Source organism: Lithobates pipiens, unplaced genomic scaffold (genome assembly GCF_037356315.1).
Source record: "Lithobates pipiens isolate NorthernLeopardFrog02 unplaced genomic scaffold, aLitPip1_a1.2 Scaffold_47, whole genome shotgun sequence".
NCBI lineage: Eukaryota > Metazoa > Chordata > Amphibia > Anura > Ranidae > Lithobates > Lithobates pipiens.
Window position 1 is genome coordinate 5,946,645 of NW_027507871.1, and position 23,260 is coordinate 5,969,904.

The 23,260-nt window shown below is 46.4% G+C and overlaps 1 pseudogene; it reads left to right on the top strand.

The window, feature by feature from the left end:
- The first annotated feature begins 5,729 nt into the window (after positions 1 to 5,729).
- Positions 5,730 to 6,704, top strand: LOC143956988 (C3a anaphylatoxin chemotactic receptor pseudogene; annotated as a pseudogene).
- Positions 6,705 to 23,260: the final 16,556 nt, after the last annotated feature.

Sequence of the window (23,260 nt, forward strand, 5' to 3'; positions counted from 1 at the left end):
CCCTCCTCATCTCCTCCCCCCTCTTCATCTTCTCCCCCTCCATATCTCCTCCACCCCTCTTCATCTTCTCCCCCTCCATATCTCCTCCCCCCCTCTTCATCTTCTCCCCCTCCATATCTCCTCCACCCCTCTTCATCTTCTCCCCCTCCATATCTCCTCCACCCCTCTTCATCTTCTCCCCCTCCACATCTTCCCCCCCTCCACATCTCCTCCACCCCTCTTCATCTTCTCCCCCTCCTCATCTCCTCCCCCCCTCTTCATCTTCTCCCCCTCCATATCTCCTCCACCCCTCTTCATCTTCTCCCCCTCCATATCTCCTCCACCCCTCTTCATCTTCTCCCCCTCCATATCTCCTCCACCCCTCTTCATCTTCTCCCCCTCCACATCTTCTCCCCCTCCACATCTTCTCCCCCTCCACATCTTCCCCCCCCCTCCACATCTCCTCCACCCCTCTTCATCTTCTCCCCCTCCTCATCTCCTCCCCCCTCTTCATCTTCTCCCCCTCCATATCTCCTCCACCCCTCTTCATCTTCTCCCCCTCCATATCTCCTCCACCCCTCTTCATCTTCTCCCCCTCCACATCTTATCCCCCTCCACATCTTCTCCCCCTCCTCATTTCCTCCACCCCTCTTCATCTTCTCCCCCTCCTCATATCCATAACCCCTCTTCATTTTCTCCCCCTCCTCATCTCCTCCACCCCTCTTCATCTTCTCCCCCTCCATATCTCCTCCACCCCTCTTCATCTTCTCCCCTCCATATCTCCTCCGACCCTCTTCATCTTCTCCCCCTCCTCATCTCCATAACCCCTCTTCATCTTCTCCCCCTCCCCATCTCCTCCACCCCTCTTCATCTTCTCCCCCTCCTCATCTCCTCCACCCCTCTTCATCTTCTCCCCCTCCTCATCTCCATAACCCCTCTTCATCTTCTCCCCCTCCTCATCTCCTCCACCCCTCTTCATCTTCTCCCCCTCCTCATCTCCATAACCCCTCTTCATCTTCTCCCCCTCCTCATCTCCTCCACCCCTCTTCATCTTCTCCCCCTCCATATCTCCTCCACCCCTCTTCATCTTCTCCCCTCCTTATCTCCATAACCCCTCTTCATCTTCTCCCCCTCCTCATCTCCATAACCCCTCTTCATCTTCTCCCCCTCCTCATCTCCATAACCCCTCTTCATCTTCTCCCCCTCCTCATCTCCATAACCCCTCTTCATCTTCTCCCCCTCCTCATCTCCATAACCCCTCTTCATCTTCTCCTCCTCCTCATCTCCATAACCCCTCTTCATCTTCTCCTCCTCCTCATCTTCATAACTCCTCTTCATCTTCTCCCCCTCCATATCTCCTCCGACCCTCTTCATCTTCTCCCCCTCCTCATCTCCCCCACCCCTCTTCATCTTCTCCCCCTCCTCATCTCCATAACCCCTCTTAATCTTCTCCCCCTCCTCATCTTCTCCCCCTCCTCATCTCCTCCACCCCTCTTCATCTTCTCCCCCTCCTCATCTCCTCCACCCCTCTTCATCTTCTCCCCCTCCTCATCTCCATAACCCCTCTTCATCTTCTCCCCCTCCTCATCTCCATAACCCCTCTTCATCTTCTCCCCCTCCTCATCTCCATAACCCCTCTTCATCTTCTCCCCCTCCTCATCTTCTCCACCCCTCTTAATCTTCTCTCCCTCCTCATCTTCTCCACCCCTCTTCATCTTCTCTCCCTCCATATCTCCTCCACCCCTCTTCATCTTCTCCCTCTCCTCATCTCCTCCGCCCCTCTTCATCTTCTCCCCCTCCTCATCTTCTCCACCCCTCTTCATCTTCTCCCCCTCCTCATCTCCATAACCCCTCTTCATCTTCTCCCCCTCCTCATCTCCATAACCCCTCTTCATCTTCTCCCCCTCCTCATCTCCATAACCCCTCTTCATCTTCTCCCCCTCCTCATCTCCATAACCCCTCTGGAAGGGTGCTCCTGGTGAGGATGGGTGCTGCTGTTGGTCTGACCCAGAGGGTCGAGTACCTGGCCTTCTGGCCTGAATTGGGGTAGTTCTAGCCTTGGACAGTCTTTTCGGGAATGGAACACTAGCTCCTCTTTGATGGGTGGGGAGGAGCAGTTAGTACTTCCTGAATGTAATTAGGAAGGAGTGATGGGAGCGACGGTGGAGCCTGATGGCAAAGGGCTCTCACCGGGCTTCCTGATCTTCATGCCTTCCTGCCTGGGGTGGGGGCTGCTGTGGTCTGGACCGTGCATCAGGGCGGTCTTGAAAGCCTTTGGAGTATGTGCCCCTGGAGTGGCAGTCCAAGGGTGCCTAAACAGCACCGTGAGTGAGGGTCACGTTGATTTTGGGCACCACGGTCACTGCACCATAGCACTCTTTTTTAGCACCTGCCTCTTGGGCCGGGCCTTTTGGCTGGGACCCGAGGAATTTTTGATTCGTGGCCGGAGGGCCTGGTCATCGTTTCACACAATGGCCACCTTTTCACTCATCTCTCCACTATCCCTTCCCCACTTTATTTATTTATTTTCTTGTGTGTTTGTCACGTTTTGTTTTGTCACTTTGCACGTTTGGTGTGATGAGTAGGGTCACAGGTCCCAGGGCCTGTCCTGAAAGTCTGGGGAGGGGGTGGACATGGCCTTCTGGCTTAGTTCGCCCCCTCTCTATTAGGGTTGGGGTCTGCCCTCGGGGGAGCCCCACCTAGTATTTGGGTGGGTCTGTTTCGGCAGACCTTCCAAAGAACGGGGTCTGCCTGGTTTCCCGCCAGAAAGACCAAGTTTTAAGTGTCTTTGTCCCTGTCAGGAGCCGAACGCACCGTGTGAAGTTATTGAGTGTGTTTTGCACGCCACGGGCTTTCAAAAAAAAAACCCTTCCTATCTCATAGATTGGATTCAGGACAAGGCCCTCTGATTTCAGACTGGGCTGGGCTCAGCCCTTCCTTCTCTGAGCTGGCCGCTCAGCTGTTGGCTAATTGGTAGCTCCTATCTCTCCACAGTTAATCGCCTGTTGATGACCCTGCTCGTCAGTCCTGCCTACTTAAGCTGTCCAAGCCCAGAGGATCTCTGGCTTCGCCTTGGTCACATCTCTAGAGACGCTCTCCTGCGTTCCTGTTAAAGACTTGCTAGGCTGACATTCCTTCTGTCTCCAGATCCTGCTTGCTGTTCTACTACGCTCATCTCTGGCTCCCTGACGTTTTTGCTTGTCTGACTATCCGTTCCGGTTCCTGAACTCTGGCTATGTTTTTACTACGTTTACTCTTTTTTTTTTAATTATTGTTAAACAAGCGTGATTTAACTGTACTTCTGTCTCGGTCTGATTCAGTGTGCAAAGGCCATGAATTCAGAAGATGCAGTCAATCCACTTGTTGGTAATATTTTTTCCAGATTGGATGAGCAAGATCACCGCATGGATCAGTTTGCCATGGAGTTACAAGCGCTCCTGAGTCACACGGCTCACCTGGAATCTCCCACTCTGGCTACCTGCTCCAATCTCTGTGCAGGCACCCGCCTCGAGTATTACCTCTATAAATATATGCTATATTAGTGTGGGCCAACTCAATATTGAACCCTACGGACTGTGTGTGTAAAGGCAGGTGTCCCAATACTTTTGGTAATCTAGTGTATGTGGTGCCTCAGAAGAAGGCCCATCTCTGTGACACCAGCATCAACGGGATAAGCACCGGGACCACCTTGGGTACTCTTGCCAGGGCAGCCATCAGAAATTTTTGGGTCCCTTACACAGCTTTAGGCCTGGGCTCCCATCCCCGTGCCTAACCACCAACATTCCCCAGGGCTTGTCCACGGACCATCCTACCGAATACGCACACCGGCCACCTCACCTGTACGCACTCAGCCCCCCTCAATTATGTATACATGTCAGCCTTCCTCACATCTGTATATATGTCAGCCCCCCTCACTCCTGTATATATGTCAGCCCCCCACAAACACCTGTATATATGTCTGCCCCCCACACACTTGTATATATGTCAGCCCAGCCCCCCCCCCCCCACACACCTGTATATATGTCAGCCCCCCACAAACACCTGTATATATGTCAGCCCCCCACAAACACCTGTATATATGTCTGCCCCCTCACACACCTGTATATATGTCAGCCCCCCACACACACCTGTATATATGTGCCCAGCCACTGTGCCCATCAATTGCAGCCACTGTGCCATCAAACACAGCCACTGTGCCATCAAACGCACCCACTGTGCCCATCAAATGCTGCCACTGTGCCCATCAAATGCTGCCACTGTGCCCATCAATTGCTGCCACTGTTCCCATCAAACGCTGCCACTGTGCCATGAAATGCCAGCTCTGTGCCCATCAATTGCTGCCACTGTGCCCATCAATTGCTGCCACTGTGCCCATCAATTGCTGCCACTGTGCCCATCAAATGCTGCCACTGTGCCCATCAGCTATCACCACTGTGCCCATCAAATGCCGCCACTGTTTAAAAGTCAACACTTTGACCCCCCCCTACCCGCTGTCTGCCCAGCACTTACCCTATCTCTGTGGGGCAGCAGGTGACAGCGGCGAGCTGCGTCCTCCATGCATCTCCTCTCCTCCTCCTGATAGGCGTCCAATCACAGCTCCTGACATTTTAGCCAATCAAGTGACGGGTAACACACCCACGCTTCCTGATTGGCGGAGAGGCGGTTCAGTACTAGAAAAGTGAATGTTAATTTGCTGTTCTAACACACCTGGGTGGACTGCGAGCTCAATGCTCTGCGCCACAGGTCAACATTTTTGAAGCCTATTAGAGCCTATGGCTCTAATCAGGTGCTTCAAAATACCCCCCGCCGCTGTAATTCAGGCAGAATCCGAAAAGGGGTTGGACGCCTGAATATGGGGGTGGCTACAGCGGTCATGGATAGATTAATGCAATGCATGAATCTATCCATAATACATAGAGGTGGGTGGCTGGAGAGAGGGGGCGGTGCCCGTGAGCCCTTAGTGGGTGCACCGCCACTGCATGTATATATGTCAGCCCAGCCCCCCCACACACACCTGTGTATATCTATATATATAAATCTATATATATAGATATATAATCAGCCACATACACGAATCTGTAAACCCCCCACCCTTTCCTTCACAGCCCCTACTTGTAAAGAATTTCCTCCTACCTAGTCCCAGCATGTTTTCACAAAGCTGACATGTTGCTGACACAGAAAAGCCCAGTACACGAGGGGTGCACATGCACATAGTAGCCAGAGGTGGCAGTAAAGAGCTTGATGTCTGAGCTCAATGACACAGAGCGCACACGCTGGGAGATCGTTTCTGTAATGCACAGCACGGCACCCCTTCACCCGTCCTGCCTTCTTCTGGCCCAGGCGGGCCCCCCGGGGGCCCCTTACAGTTGTAACGGCTGTACCCCCCCTGATGGCGGCCCTGACTCTTGTCTCCCCTTTCCCTCCCCACCTCCCGTTTTTTCCCACTATACAACTCTTTCCACTTCTTCTCCTCTCTCTTCACATTATTTGCTCAGATCTGCAAATGCTTTTTTTTTTTTTTTTTAACCAATATGAACGTTCATCGGAAAATTCATGGTGTTATCTACATCATGCCATCTAGCAGTGGTAAATGATGATGCCACATGTCATATTTACATTTCAGCTTTTTCTGTTACTGCGGGAAAGACTGATACTGATCTGTGTGATTGTGTGACTTCTTATATATCCGATGCTTAAAACGATTAAAATAGACCAATGATCCGACACACATTCAGTAACGGTCAATTCCTATAGAGAGAAACAAGATGTCGAATTTCAGCGATGCAACAGAACCGGGCGTCTTTTACAGCCACAAGCATGTGTTCACCATCCTGGTTTTCTCTTTCACCACCCTCGTGGGTGTCCCCGGCAATGCTCTGGTGCTTTGGGTTACTGGAGTGAAGATGGAGAGGACCGTGACCACCATTTGGTTTGGGAACCTTGCTCTGGCCGATATCATGTGCTGCTTGTTTCTCCCATTCAGTGTAGTGCAGTTCTTCTACCCGGAATGGCTGTACGGTCCTGCCCTCTGCAAGATTTTACCCTTCATCATTGTCCTTAACATGTTTGCCAGTGTCTTCACCCTGGTGGCTATCAGCGTCGACCGATGGATTCTGGTTGTCCGGCCGGTGTGGGCCCGAAATCACCGAAGAGTACGCACGGCGTGGATGATATGCTTGGCTATTTGGGTGTTTTCTTCTGCGATGAGTCTGCCTCCCGTCATCTACCATAGAACTGACACTTCCAATAACAAGACCTTTTGCTTTGAAGAAGATCACAACAAATTTGCCGTCACTTTTATACATCTAACCTTTGGGTTTCTGATTCCTCTTATAACCATTTCTGCCTGTTACATCTCTCTGGCTATTAAAGCATACAACATCAATTTTTTAGATGTAGGTAGAAAAACCATCAAGGTGGCGCTAGGCATTGTAGTCGCATTTTTCATCACCTGGGCCCCCTACCACATCATGGGTGTTGTCTTGCTATTCATTAACAAAGACGTGGTTGAAATCCTGGACCTTCTCTCTCAGTCTCTGGCGTTTTTCAACAGCTGTATCAACCCGATACTCTACGTCTTCATTGGGAAAGATATGAAGAAAAGGGTGAGACAGTCCGTCCGTGAGCTCCTGGAAAGTCTGTTTCGTGAAGACTTGTCAACCTTGAGTATCTTGACTTGTAGCAGGAGGCAAATTGAAGATGACACAACTCTAGAGGGGCTTTAAAAGTGATGAGCCGGGGGTGAGGTGCCAACCTATGGAAGTAAGGATACGGGTGATTGAAGGAGGCTTCCTCTCAAATGTAATGAATGAATGCGTAGTCTAGCTTTTATTTTATAGTCCTATAAGTCAATGTGTAAATATTTTTACAAATATGAGTTGTGTTCCAAATCTTTTTTTTTTTATGTACTCTTCCACGTGATATAACAGAAATGTACATGGATATCGGGCAAAATTTGAGACCCCAGCTTGGCCAATTTATTTATAGCCAAATGGGAAGAGGATGTCGTCTATGCCTGTGCCCGACCAGAACTTGTCTTGTTGGCCAGGTACATCGATGACATCCTCTTCCTAAGGAGAGGAGACCGCGACTCGTTAGATCAATTTATGAATCTTTTGAATTCCAATGACCGTGGTATAGCCCTTACTTATGAGGCCAACTCTGAAAGAATTCATTTTTTAGATGAATGAATGAATGAAAATATTTGTAAAGCGCACAACGTGAACTGAATTGCCTCAAGGCGCTGTGAAGAGCTTAGTTGTCATCAACTAGAAGAGGAAGGTCTTGAGTTTTTTCCTAAAGGCCTGGTGGTTTTCTTCCAGGCGGATGTTGGTTGGTAGAGCGTTCCATAGCCGAGGTCCTTGGACAGCGAATCTCCGATCCCCCTTCGATTTGTACCGTGCTTTGGGAACGAGGAGGAGATTTTTGTTAGATGATCGTAGACAATGGTTTGGTGTGCAACGAATATGTACATAGATATGGGGCAAAATTTGAGCCCCCAGCTTGGCAAATTTATTTATAGCCAAATGGGAAGAGGATGTCGTCTATGCCTGTGCCCGATCAGAACTTGTCTTGTTGGCCAGGTACATCGATGACATCCTCTTCCTAAGGAGAGGAGACCGCGACTCGTTAGATCAATTTATGAATCTTTTGAATTCCAATGACCGTGGTATAGCCCTTACTTATGAGGCCAACTCTGAAAGAATTCATTTTTTAGATGAATGAATGAATGAATGAAAATATTTGTAAAGCGCAGTGAAGAGCTTAGTTGTCATCAACTAGAAGAGGAAGGTCTTGAGTTTTTTCCTAAAGGCCAGGGCCAGATTAAGAGCATCATGTGCTTGGTGCTGGGGATTTTGGTGGACCTTTTACTGGGCACCCTTCTGCTTTCCAGGCATAACACTAGGGAAGCCTGGCATTTGATTTGCCAAGTTTCTGAGCTGAAAGAGTGCAGTTGCGCAGGCCTAACACTATGGAAGCCCCAGACTTCTGTAAGAGCCCTGCATTGGCGTGCTCCAGGCTTCTGTTAGGACTGCTCATGCAGTGCCCATTATCAATCCCACCACCCTGCCCAGGCGGTGCATGTGGAATGCAGGGCCCGTCAGGGGAGATCTCTTCCCGTTGGCCCATTGCTTTCCATGTCCTTTTTGGGTGGCTGGGCCTATATTAAGGTAGGGGCCTGGAGCTGCAGCTCCAATAGCCCCTACGTTAATCCAGCCCTGCTAAAGGCCTGGTGGTTTTCTTCCAGGCGGATGTTGGTTGGTAGAGCGTTCCATAGCCGAAGGTCCTTGGACAGCGAATCTCCGATCCCCCTTCGATTTGTACCGGGCTTTGGGAAACGAGGAGGAGGTTTTTGTTAGATGATCGTAGACAGTGGTTTGGTGTGCAATGATTTATTTTCTCAATTACGTATCGAGGAGCGTCTTTATGCACGCAATTTGTGAGATCTTGAGATCCGAGCATTAGATGATAAACTCATTACCAGTACGTTCTTCAAGACTACGGATCGTAATTCTTATGTACTCATTGACAGTTGTCATCACGAAACATGGCTCAGGTCTGTGCCTCGTAGCCAAATTTGACAGACTCAGACGGAATTGTACTATGATTGATGACTTTGACACTCAGGCTTCTCTTTTAAATGCTCGATTTGTAGAAAAGGGTTATGATATTAATGTTTTGAATGAAGAGATCAATCAGGTCAGAAGCCTTGACAGAAATTCTTTACATACCGAAAAAAAGTCAAACCCAATACATGTCAGAAATTGAAATGGTCGTTCTTTACAACATTTTCAGGACAACACTATAAAATTAAAAAGATTTTTAAAAAATTATTGGCCCGTACTTAAAAAAGACAGACTTTTAGGCTCTGTACAATTGAGCGTCGCGCCTACTATTTTGGATCCACCGGAACGCACAACTTTTTTTTCCAAATTTAGTGGGATTTTATCCTTGCAAAAAAAAAATGTGCAGTGTGCAGAATTAACGTTAATGGAAAAACAAAAACATGTACCTTATTTATCGGCGTAAAACACGCACCAGCATATAACACTCACCCCAAGTTTAGGAGGGACAAACAAGCAGCCTGGGGAGAAGCAGCCGCCACCCGCTACGCTGCCCGCGAGGTGGGGTAAGTGCAGGGCCCCGTCTGGCTCACCGACCAGGGGGGTTGCCATCTGTGACCCAGTTGACTAACGAGGGGGTGCTGTCTGTGACCCGACCTACAGGGGGGGGGGTGTGGTGGAGGAGTGGATTGTTTGCCACCCACCCCCCCCCCCCCAAAAAAAAAGAAACAGCAGCAGCCACTGGTTTCAAGGGTTATATAACCACTTAAGCCCCGGACCAATTTGCAGCCAAAGGACCAGTCCCCTTTTTGCGATTAACTGACGATTGCGCGGTCGTGCGACGTGGCTCCCAAACAAATTTTACGTCCTTTTTCCCCCCACAAATAGAGCTTTCTTTTGGGTGGGACTGCGAGCTGAGCGCGAGCCGACTACACAGTACACAGCACTTGCTTCAGAGACAGCAGGGAGGCAGGACGGCTGGACTGCGAGCAGAGCCGAGCACTCGGCTCGGCCTTTTTTCCGCGACGCTCTGTATTTTTCGGCACCGTTTGCTCTTTTTCGGCACCGTTTGCTCTTTTTCGGCACTGCTCGCTCTCTCTTTTTTGGCGACGCTCGCTCTTTTTCGGCTCACAGACAGTGGGGATTGGCGTATAACACGCACCCAGAATTTCCCCCCCGATTTTAAGGGGAAATTGTTATACGCCGATAAATACGGTAGTTTTTCCTCTACTGTTACTGGTAGAACATACCCAATCAAACACTTTGTTATCTGTACCACAAAGAATATTGTTTACCTTAGTTACCACATGTCCGTGTGGTAAGCAGTATGCGGGACAAACAATTAGGATTTTTTTTCCAAATGGGCTCACGAACACATTAACAATATTAACCACTTGCCGACCAGCGCACGACGATGTACGTCGACAGAATGGCACGGGCAGGCAAATGGGCGTAAATGTACGTCCCTTTAAATTTGCCGCCCTGCCATCGGGAGCGCACGCTCCCGCGCTGGTCGGGACCCCCGTGAGTCCGGTCGCGGGACCCGCGGACTCGATCACCGCGGGCATCCCCGCGATCGTCTCACGGAGCGGCCAAATGAAGAAATGCCGTTGTAAACAGCATTTCTCCATTCTGCCTAGCAACTAGTGACGCTGATCTCTGCTCCATGTGATTGGAGCAGAGATCAGTGTTCACTAAATGAAAGCCCAACCCCCCCACAGTTAGTAACACACCCCTAGGAACACTTAACCCCTACACTGCCACCCACTGCTTAACCCCTTCACTGCCAGTGTCATTTACACAGGAATCACTGCATTTATAAAGCACTGATTACTGTATAAATGACAATGGTCCCAAAAATGTGTCAAAAATGTCCGATGGGTCCCCCACAATGTCGCAGTCACAATAAAAATCGCTGATCGCCGCCATTACTAGTAAAAAAAAAATGATAAAAAATTATTTAAAAAAATGCTATAAAACTATCCCTATTTTGTAAACGCTATAACTTTTGCGCAAACCAATCAATAATCGCTTATTGTGATTTTTTTTACCAAAAATATGTAAAAGAATACGTATCGGCCTAAACTGAGGGAAAAAAATGTTTTTTTATATATTTTTGGGGGATATTTATTATAACAAAAAAGTAAAAAATAATGCGTTTTTTTCAAACTTGTCGCTCTCTTTTTGTTTATAGCGCAAAAAATAAAAACCGCAGGGGTGATCAAATACCACCAAAAGAAAGCTCTATTTGTGGGGAAAAAAAGGACGTAAATTTTGTTTGGGAGCCACGTCGCACGACCGCGCAATTGTCAGTTAAAGCGACGCAGTGCCGAATCGCAAAAAGTGGTCTGGTCTTTGACCAGCAAAATGGTTCCGGGGCTGAAAGTGGTTAAAACATTTAGAAAGGACCAAAAAAAGAACATACGGTTCCTAAGCATTTTGCACAGTGCCATAATAGAGATCCCACAGGTTACCTCTATTGTGGCAATTAATAAATATATGCCACCATGGAGAGGAGGGTCCACCAAAAGAGGCGTCCCACAAATGGAGGTTGGGGAGATCTATGAAAATAAAATCTTATGCTCCTTTTGGTATTAATGTTAATTGGGATATCAATGCTTTCGTTAATAATTCCTGAAGTCCTATTTTATCTATTAATTTTTCTTTTCATGAATTATTGTTTTGTTACTGTATCAACAATTTATTGTGCCGGGCCATTGTGGAAAGGCACTTTTTATTTTTCAGAGTTCCATTTTTCATTTTTATTTTTATTTTTATTTTTATTTTTCATTTTTATTTTTCATTTTATTTCTATTTAAATTTAATTTAATTTAATTTTATTTTATTTAATTTTATTTTATACACATATTCTCAGCAATTATGTTTTACTTTCTTCTTATATTTTTTTATAGTAATTAAATATACATTTCATAATTTTTTTACCATCCACATGAGATCGCCTACTGGGATATTGCGAAAATGTCCATTCTGGGGTGACTCAGTTGGATTTTTTTTTTTTTTGCAAACGAGGCTTGGTTATTTCTTGCCTCCCAGATCGTGATCTGTTGTGTATTCAATCCCGCTGCTTTGTCGGATTGAAAATGAGGCTGGCTTCTTTCTGCCTATCAGATTGAGACCTGCTGGATATTTATTCCACTGCTCCATCAGGTTGATAATGAGGTTTGTTTGTCTCCAAGTCAAACTGAGGCTTGGTATGTATTCACTGCGGGAGTACCGCCCCTTACTAGTATGGGTTTCGGTCACTCTGTTGTTAACATTGAGCGGCAGTCTCCCCTGTCATTAATGTTTCTGAGACAGCTTTTTGACCAATAACGGCCGAATGTGGTGATTAGAGTACCAGATGTGCTCTTTCCGCTGTGGATCTGTTAAATAGGGGTGGCTTCTGCCATGAACTTCACACCCCGATTACGTCAGGTATGACGAAACTAGTAGGGTGGAGTCTATGCTCAGTGTCACCATGCTAGCTCTAATATTGATCTGCAGATTGTTTTTTATCCTGAAACTTTTTATCTTTGTCTGATTGGCCTTGTGTTATCCCAATAAACCATAACGCTTTTATGCTATGTTGGTGTTCTTTTCCTCTTTTTTTTTTCACACCTCACCTGGGAGCGAGAGACATAGAGAGCAGCCATTCGAACTGATATCTTCATTTATTCTGCCTACATCCAGAGGATGGATTTTATGTATTGTATGAACCCTTCGCTTTACTAGGCTCCTATAAGATGGTGGCGGTAGCACCCGAGAGCCAAGCGACAGATCGGCTTCGAGTGCCGACATCGCAGGTGCGCTGGACAGGTGAGTGTCCATAGTTTAAAGGTCAGCAGCTGCAGTATTTATATATAAAAAAATGGCGGGACTCCCGCTTGAAAGTGTTACTAAACCCAAGACCCTGCACTCACTATATCTGCTCTCCCCAGGAGCCTGCAGTCACTATATCTGATCTCCCCAGGACCCGCAGTCACTATATCTGATCTCCCCAGGACCCGCAGTCACTATATCTGATCTCCCCAGGACCCGCAGTCACTATATCTGCTCTCCCCAGGAGCCTGCATTCCCTATATCTGCTCTCCCCATGAGCCTGCAGTCACTATATCTGCTCTCTTCAGGAGCCTGCATTCCCTATATCTGCTCTCCCCATGAGCCTGCATTCACTATATCTGGTCTCCCCAGGAGCCTGCATTCCCTATATCTGGTCTCCCCAGGACCCTGCAGTCACTATATCTGGTCTCCCCAGGACCCTGCATTCACTATATCTGATCTCCCCAGGAGTCTGCAGTCACTATATCTGGTCTCCCCATGAGCCTGCATTCACTATATCTGCTCTCTCCAGGAGCCTGCATTCACTATATCTGGTCTCCCCAGGAGCCTGCATTCACTATATCTGGTCTCCCCAGGAGCCTGCATTCACTATATCTGGTCTCCCCAGGAGCCTGCATTCACTATATCTGGTCTCCCCAGGAGCCTGCATTCACTATATCTGCTCTCTCCAGGAGCCTGCATTCACTATATCTGCTCTCCCCAGGAGCCTGCATTCCCTATATCTGGTCTCCCCAGGACCCTGCAGTCACTATATCTGGTCTCCCCAGGACCCTGCATTCATTATATCTGATCTCCCCAGGAGTCTGCAGTCACTATATCTGGTCTCCCCATGAGCCTGCATTCACTATATCTGCTCTCTCCAGGAGCCTGCATTCACTATATCTGGTCTCCCCAGGAGCCTGCATTCACTATATCTGCTCTCCCCAGGACCCTGCAGTCACTATATCTGATCTCCCCAGGACCCTGCAGTCACTATATCTGATCTCCCCAGGACCCTGCAGTCACTATATCTGATCTCCACAGGACCCTGCAGTCACTATATCTGGTCTCCCCAGGACCCTGCAGTCACTATATCTGGTCTCCCCAGGACCCTGCAGTCACTATATCTGCTCCCCCCAGGAGCCTGCAGTCACTATATCTGCTCTCCCCAGGACCCTGCAGTCACTATATCTGGTCTCCCCAGGACCCTGCAGTCACTATATCTGGTCTCCCCAAGAGTCTGCATTCATTATATCTGATCTCCCCAGGACCCTGCAGTCACTATATCTGCTCCCCCCAGGAGCCTGCATTCACTATATCTGCTCTCCCCAGGAGCCTGCAGTCACTATATCTGCTCTCCCCAGGACCCTGCAGTCACTATATCTGGTCTCCCCAAGAGTCTGCATTCATTATATCTGATCTCCCCAGGACCCTGCAGTCACTATATCTGCTCCCCCCAGGAGCCTGCATTCACTATATCTGCTCTCCCCAGGAGCCTGCAGTCACTATATTTGCTCTCCCCAGGACCCTGCGGTCACTATATATGCTCTCCCCAGGACCCTGCAGTCACTATATCTGGTGTCCCCAGGACCCTGCAGTCACTATATCTGGTGTCCCCAGGACCCTGCAGTCACTATATCTGGTGTCCCCAGGACCCTGCAGTCACTATATCTGGTGTCCCCAGGACCCTGCATTCACTATATTGGATCTCCGCAAGAGCCTGCATTCACTATATCTGCTCTCCCCAGGAGCCTGCACTCACTATATTGGATCTCCCCAGGACCCTGCAGTCACTATATCTGCTTGCCCACAGTACACATATACCGTTCATGAGAAAAAAGGTACTTATCAGTTTATATTTACTAAAATATTTGCATTTCCATGTTCAGTCTTGTGACTTCTATGAGTGCCTGTTTAAAGCTTGTAGGAGAAGTTCATTCTCCTCTGACTGACCTTTGATGCTGCATGACCCCTGACCCTCTTTCTGGACAGTGCCGATTGGCCCTGTACTGATCCCGTGCACCCTCCCCCCCCCCCCCAAAAAAAAACTCTCTAGCAATACACACCAAACAGAGCATGTGCAGAAAGCCCACAAGGCTCTGAACTATTAGTAGATGGATCGGGTCACAGAGCTGAAGAACTAGGAGAGGTCGGTGTAAACAAACCTCTCCCCCGTGCTTCCCTGTGTGGCTGTCACTGATCGTCTCTTCCCTTTTATAGGGAAGGATGATCAGTGACGTCACATGCCAGGCCACGCCCCCCCTACAATAAAAAAAAACACATAACATCATATATAACCCCTACACTGCCCCCTAGTGGTTAACTCCTTCACTGCCAGTGACATTTACACAGGAATCAGTACATTTAAAGAGGAAGTAAACCCTGATGGGTGTTACTTTCTCTTTCATTCCCTGCAAAGGCAAAGCATAATGGACTACTGGAGGTTATTTATAAAAAGGGGTTCGGCGCCACTGTAAATTTGCTCAAATGGGGTGTGTACATAAAATAGAGGTACGCCTCCACCATTAGCCTATCACAGAGCCACAAGAGGTGTCATATAGATATCAGATCCTATCCAGAGGAGTGTATATATGAATTGCACAGGAGGAGAGAGGGAAGGGAAGTACATATATAACCCCCCTAAAGCTAACTACTACTAATATGCAGAATATAGAAAATAGAGACACACTGCCAACAATATTATACAACAATTCCTGAACACAGCCAATCAGGTACCACAAAAGATGGCTATAAAATTAGGCCAAGCTTGACTACATAGACACAAAACTAGACAACTACGTAAGCAGCGGGAATTAGTAATATGGTAAATAACATATGCATAGCGTGCAGCAGTGATAAATACGTGGTAAATAATAAGATATTAATATGCCACTAAATTGATAAGTGTGTTGAAAAAATTAACACAGTGAAGTTAATTGCATGAATAAAAATAAATAAAGTGAAAATACGGTGACCATACAGTGTAATATACCCTAAAAAAAAAATATGTGATAATACCAGGAATGTAAATCCATAAAATAGGAGATATTACATAAATAAATAAATATTAAATAAATCAATGTGATAATTATTACCCAAGAAAATGCATATAAATCTCAAAGTTAGCCCCAGATAATCTATTAAGAGCTATAGATGCAGTCCAAAAAGTGAAAAAATATATTACTAGAAAAAATTTAAAAATTAAAAAAATTAGTAATTAATAAGTCCACAAAATCTTTACAGCAAAAAGAGTGCAGTAGGTGGAAAAGTGACTGGTGCCCAGGAACAGATTTCTCAGGTGACTTTCGTGCTCGCCCCCCTTTAGCTCCCCACTCACCGAAACTATGAGCCCACACAGGGCAGTCAGGCCCGTAGATATCACACTGCTGACGTAGACGCGCTGATGAGAGATTATTTGCAGAGATTGTAGTCCACTCAAATCCTGATGAGCAGGTGAGACTGATATTGGTATTCAGAGTTTCCTCAAGGAAAAAATAGAAGAAGGGGGGAGGATTCCATAGTGTAGTAATTCCAACAAAGGTGTGTAGTTTTAAAAAAAAACATAAACTTTTATTCGCACATCGGTATCCAGACAGAGATGTGTTTTGCAAAAATAAAAATATAATAACAAAAAAATGTAATAACAGAAGATAAATATATAAAATGAGCTAAACTACAAAAAAATTTTTTTTATGGCATGCACAGAAAATACCACACAGAAAACCCTTTGGGAGGGTATATAATGTACCACCCCAGTGTGACACAAAGGGTAAATATCGGTACCAAGGAATAAAAAATATATATGATTAAAAAACCCAAAAATCTATATAATAAATTTGAAAAATAAAGCTGAAAATAAAAATCAAAAATGCAGAAAAAATGCAAAATGTAAAATATAAGTCTATATATATATATAAAAGACTCATACTGTGCACAGAGTAGACATGTTCAAAAGGAAAAAATTTGTTTAGTTTCGTTTCGTTTTAATTCGTTAATTCATTAATTTCGTTTAGTTATATTCGTTAACTTCCTTAAATTCGTTTTCGGATTTCGTTTAGTTTTCTACCGAATTCGAAAAATCGGCCGCATTCGAAAATATTTCAACCAAATTCGAAAATATTTCTACCGGATTCGAAATGATTTCAACATGATTCGAAAATTATTTCAACCACATTCGAAAATATTTTGTGACCCGACTTTAGAGCCATGTATCTCGGGGTCACTAGAAACTCCAAATTTGGATATGTTGTAGTGCTAGTACTATTGTGTTTGCATACCAAATTTGGGGTTTCTAGCTATAAGTGACCCCGAGATATGTGGCCCCAAAATCGGGTCGCAAAATGTTATTAGTTAATAGAGCAGAGAATGACATTTTGCGACCTGACTTTGGGGCCACATATCTCGGGGTCACTTATAGCTAGAAACCCCAAATTTGGTATGCAAACACAATAATACTAGCTCTACAAGATATCCAAATTTGGAGTTTCTAGCACCAAGTGACCCCGAGATACATGGCCCTAAATTCGGGTCACAAAATATTTTCGAATGCGGTTGAAATAATGTTGAATGCATTCGAAATTATTTCAACATGATTCGACATTATTTCAACCACATTCAAAAATATTTTGTGACCTGACTTTAGGGCCATGTATCTCGGGGTCACTTGGTGCTAGAAACTCCAAATTTGGATATTTTGTAATGCTAGTATTATTGTGTTTGCATACCAGATTTGGTGTTTCTAGCTATAAGTGACCCCGAGATATGTGGCCCCAAAATCGGGTCGCAAAATGTCATTCTCTGCTCTAATAACTAATAACATTTTGAGACCCGAATTTGGGGCCACGTATCTCGGGGTCACTTACAGCTAGAAACCCCAAATTTGGTATGCAAACACAATAATACTAGCACTACAACATATCCAAATTTGAAGTGTCTAGCACCAAGTGACCCCGAGATACATGGCCCTAAAGTCGGGTCACAAAATATTTTCGAATGTGGTTGAAATAATGTCGAATGCGGTTGAAATCATTTCGAATCATGTCGAATGCAATCGAATTCATTCGTTATATTTCTTTCGTATTCGTTGTAATTTGTTATTTTTTTATTCGGACATTCGGATGCATCCGAATGTCCGAAAGATGCAAAATTCGGCCGAATTTCGATTCGTTACGAAACGAATTGCACAAGCCTAGCACAGAGTGTAGGTGGCTAAACGTATATGCACCTCTCCAAAACCATAAGCCCTAGAGCGAGCCCTGGTGAGAAGCTTTTTAAGGCGCTGATATTAGAGGATGTTAAATATAATACTAGGCAGCAGGGTTGGATGGACAGGGGGATTCAGTGCATCCGACCAGTCCCCAAGTCAACAGTCCACTCCGTCCAAACAGGCTAACAACTGGGGGGGATGGAGATAGCTCCGCCGTCGGTCCTCACACGGGGGGGTGTAGCGCTACCACCTGTATGAAGGCTCACAATGCCCAGCTTTAGCACGGGAGCAAGCACGTAGGCAACCGTACCTAGCGTGCGTTCCGTCCTGCGTTCCACCTAACACATGTGACAATGCGGAAGTGGCGTGCGTTATTTTTGCAAAAACACATCTCTGTCTGAATACCGATGTGTGAATAAAAGTTTATGTTTTTTTTAAAACTACACACCTTCGTTGGAATTACTACACTATGGAATCCTCCCCCCTTCTTCTATTTTTTCCTTGAGGAAACTCTGAATACCAATATCAGTCTCACCTGCTCATCAGGACTGGAGTGGACTACAATCTCTGCAAATAATCTCTCATCAGCGCATCTACGTCAGCAGTGTGATATCTACGGGCCTGACTGCCCTGTGTGGGCTCATAGTTTCGGTGAGTGGGGAGCTAAAGGGGGGCGAGCACGAAAGTCACCTGAAAATCTGTTCCTGGGCACCAGTCACTTTTCCACCTACTGCACTCTTTTTGCTGTGAAGATTTTGTGGACTTATTAATTTACTAATTTTTTAATTTTTTCTAGTAATATCTTTTTTCACTTTTTGGACTGCATCTATAGCTCTTAATAGATTATCTGGGGCTAACTTTGAGATTTATATGCATTTTCTTGGGTAATAATTATCACATTGATTTATTTAATATTTATTTATTTATGTAATATCTCCTATTTTATGGATTTGCATTCCTGGTATTATCACATATTTATTTGAGGGTATATTACACTGTATGGTCACCGTATTTTCACTTTATTTATTTTTATTCATGCAATTAACTTCACTGTATTAATTTTTTCAACACACTTATCAATTTAGTGGCATATTAATATCTTATTATTTACCACGTATTTATCACTGCTGCACGCTATGCATATGTTATTTACCATATTACTAATTCCCGCTGCTTACGTAGTTGTCTAGTTTTGTGTCTACGTAGTCAAGCTTGGCCTAATTTTATAGCCATCTTTTGTGGTACCTGATTGGCTGTGTTCAGGAATTGTTGTATAATATTGTTGGCAGTGTGTCTCTATTTTCTATATTCTGCATATTAGTAGTAGTTAGCTTTAGGGGGGTTATATATGTACTTCCCTTCCCTCTCTCCTCCTGTGCAATTCATATATACACTCCTCTGGATAGGATCTGATATCTATATGACACCTCTTGTGGCTCTGTGATAGGCTAATGGTGGAGGTGTACCTCTATTTTATGTACACACCCCATTTGAGCAAATTTACAGTGGCGCCGAACCCCTTTTTTATAAATAACCTCCTCTGATTCTGGTTGCATCCCCTTAGGGGGTAGTAACTTTTAGGGTTGGCGACATTGGTTGTGAGTCCTTCTATTTACGCCTACATCTCATTTGAGCCTCCGTAGCGCGGCCTGGGATCTGTAAGGTCTGAGCACACATTCTTTTGATCATAATGGACTACTATGCATCGCATCGCATCGCATAGTAGTCCATTATGTGTCACTTACCTGACACAGGAGCCAGCGAAGTCGCCGCTGTCCCCTGTAGTCCGCCGCATTCCATCTTGCTGGTGGCGTCTCGCAGCTCCGCCGCTGTCATTCGGCGAAGCCGCGATGACGTCACTCCCGCGCATGCGCACGGGGGTCGTCACGCGCGGCAGCTCCATTTTTGGAAATGCCGTGCTTAGTGCGCCTGTGCGCCGCTGCCTACGGCGCATGCGTCGTAGACAGCGGTGCCCGTTTTCGGGCAAATATCTCCTAAACCATATAGGTTTAGGAGATATTGCTTGGACTTACAGGTAAGCCTTAATTTAGGCCTTACCTGTAGGTCAAAGTGGTTTGTAAGGGTTTGCAACCACTTTAAATAGCACTGATTGCTGTATAAATGACAATGGTCCCAAAAATGTGTCAAAAATGTCAGGATGTGTCCGCCACAATGTCGCAGTCACAATAAAAATCGCTGATCGCCGCCATTACTATTAAAAAAAAAAATATTAATAAAAACGCCATAAAACTATCCCCTATTTTGTAAACGCTATAACTTTTGTGCAAATCAATCAATAATCGCTAATTGCGATTTTTTTTTTTTTTTTTTTTTTTTAACCAAAAAATATGTAGAAGAATACGTATCGGCCTAAACTGAGGGGAAAAAAAACGTTTTTTTATATATTTTTGGGGGATATTTATTATAGCAAAAAGTAAAAAATATTGTTTATAGGGCAAAAAATAAAAACCGCAGAGGCGATCAAATACCACCAAAAAAAAGCTCTATTTGTGGGAAAAAAAGGACGCCAATTTTGTTTGGGAGCCACGCCGCACGACTGCGCAATTGTCAGTTAAAGCGACGCAGTGCCGAATCGCAAAAAGGGGACTGGTCATTTGGCTGCAAATTGTTTCGGGGCTTAAGTGGTTATATAACCCTTGAAACCAGTGGCCGCTGCTGTTTCTTTTTTTTTGGGGGGGGTGGCAAACAATCCACTCCCACACCACACCCCCTCCCCCCCTGTAGGTCTGGTCACAGACAGCACCCCCCTCGTTAGTCAACCGGGTCACAGGGGTCATAGATGGCAACCCCCCTGGTCGGTGAGTCAGACGGGGCCCTGCACTTACCCCACCTCGCGGGCAGTGTAGCGGGTGGCGGCTGCTTCTCCCCAGGCTGCTTGTTTGCTGCTCGGTTCCCCTGCGTACGATTACATGTAAGTATTACATTGTATATCATGTATGTTGTGTGATTATATGTCAGTATCAGTGCCCTAAGTGAAAATCGCTCCCCAAATTGGGCCCCAATTAGCCATTTTCCCTCCCCCGGTGTCACGTGACTCGTTAGTGTTACAAGGTCTCAGGTGTGAATGGGGAGCAGGTGTGTTAAATTTGGTGTTATCGCTCTCACTCTCTCATACTGGTCACTGGAAGTACAACATGGCACCTCATGGCAAAGAACTCTCTGAGGATCTGAAGATAAGAATTGTTGCTCTATATAAAGATGGCCTAGGCTATAAGAAGATTGCCAAGACCCCGAAACTGAGCTGCAGCACGGTGGCCAAGACCATACAGCGGTATAACAGGACAGGTTCCCCTCAGAACAGGCCTCACCATGGTCCACCAAAGAAGTTGAGGTCACGTGATCAGCGTCATATCCAGAGGTTGTCTTTGGGAAATAGACGTATGAGTGCTGCCAGCATTGCTGCAGAGGTTGTAGGGGGGGGGGGGGGTCAGCCTGTCAGTGCTCAGACCATACGCCTCACACTGCATCAAATTGGTCTGCATGGCTGTCATCCCAGAAGGAAGCCTCTTCTAAAGATGATGCACAGGAAAGACCACAAACAGTTTGCTGAAGACAAGCAGACTAAGGAGATGGATTACTGGAACCATGTCCTGTGGTCTGATGAGACCAAGATAAAGGTATTTGGTGTCAGATGGTGTCAGGCGTGTGTGGGGGCAACCAGGTGAGGAGGACAAAGACAAGTGTGTCTACAGTCAGGCATGGTGGTGGGAGTGTCATGGTCTGGGGCTGCATGAGTGCTGCCGGCACTGGGGGGCTACAGATCATTGAGGGGACCATGAATGCCAACATGTACTGTGACATACTGAAGCAGAGCATGACCCCCTCCCTTCAGAGACTGGACCGCAGGGTAGTATTCCAACATGATAACCACCCCAAACACACCTCCAACACCACCACTGCCTTGCTAAAGAAGCTGAGGGTAAAGGTGATGGACTGGCCAAGCATGTCTCCAGACCTAAACCCTATTGATCATCTGTGGGACATCCTCAAAACGGAAGGTGGAGGAGGGGAAGCTCTCCAACATCCACCAGCTCTGTGATGTCATCATGGGGGAGGGGATGAGGACTCCAGTGGTGACCTGTGAAGCTCTGGTGACCTCTAGACATGTGCATTCGCTTTCCTCCGAATGCATTTTCGTCCGAATTTCAGGTATTTTCGTTATCGGTTTGACAAACGATAACGAAAGCACAGAGTCCGAAAAACAAAAGATCCGACATAAATAAATGCTTTATTTTCGTTTTCGTTTTGACACAGTTTGACACAGATAGGAGATTCAACGTGACTCTGACAATAACAATCTGTGTCTTTTAAACTTGTATCATAACAGTCCATTTATTCACACAGGGGCAACACGACCTCCAACACGATTTTGGGAGGCAACTTGGACACGACTTGAGTGTGAATCACAGCGCGACTTACCACACGACTTTAATGTAAAAACAGCATGGGTTCCCCTTCAAGAGCATACCGGGCCCTTCGGGGTCTGGTGTGGATATTAAGGGGAACCCCATGCCAAAAAAATAAAAAATGGCATGGGAGTCCCCCTCAAAATCCATACCAGGCCCTTCAGGTCTGGCATGGATTTTAAGGGGAACCCCGCGCCAAAAAAAAAAATATGGCGTGGGGGGCCCACTGAAAATCCATACCAGACCCTTATCCGAGCACGCAACCTGGCAGGCCACAGGAAAAGAGGGGGGATGAGAGAGCACCCCCCCCGAACCGTACCAGGCCACATGCCCTCAACATTGGGAGGGTGCTTTGAGGTAGCCCCTCAAAGCACCTTGTGCCCATGTTGATGAGGACAAGGACATCATCCCCACAACCCTGGCCGGTGGTTGTGGAGGTCTGCGGGTGGGGGGCTTATCAGAATCTAGAAGCCCCCTTTAACAAGGGCACCCCCAGATCCTGCCCCCCCCCCCTGTGTGAAGAAAAGAAGAAGGAAAAAGACCAGAAGAAAGAAGATGAAAGAAGACTTTAATAAAGGAATTGTCAAAGACCATCTCCTCTAATTTTTAACACTTTTTTGTCACTATTTTGGTGAAATGGTAGGGGTACTTTTGTACCCCTTTACCATTTCACACAGGGGGGGCCGGGATCTGGGGGTCCCCTTGTTAAAGGGGGCTTCCAGATTCCGATAAGCCCCCTGCCCGCAGACCCCCACAACCACCGGCCAGGGTTGTGGGGATGAGGCCCTTGTCCTCATCAACATGGGGACAAGGTGCTTTGAGGGGCTACCTCAAAGCACCCTCCCAATGTTGAGGGCACGTGGCCTGGTACGGTTCGGGGGGGGGGGCGCTCTCTCATCCCCCCTCTTTTCCTGTGGCCTGCCAGTTCGCATGCTCGGATAAGGATCTGGTATGGATTTTTATGTGGGACTCCCACGCCATTTTTTTTTTTTTGGCACGGGGTTCTCCTTAAAAATATGCCAGACCTGAAGAGCCTGGTATGGATTTTGAGGGGTACCCACACGCCATTTTTTTTTTGGCACGGGGTTCCCCTTAATATCCATAGCAGACCCGAAGGGCTGGGTATGTAGTTTCAGGGGACCCCCACGCATTTTTTTAATTTATTTTTCTTAATGCTAATGACCTGTGTGCAATGCAAATAGCCTTAAAAAAAAAACCCCATAGAAGATGTACAACATTAGAATCCTACTATAGCTTGTAGTCGA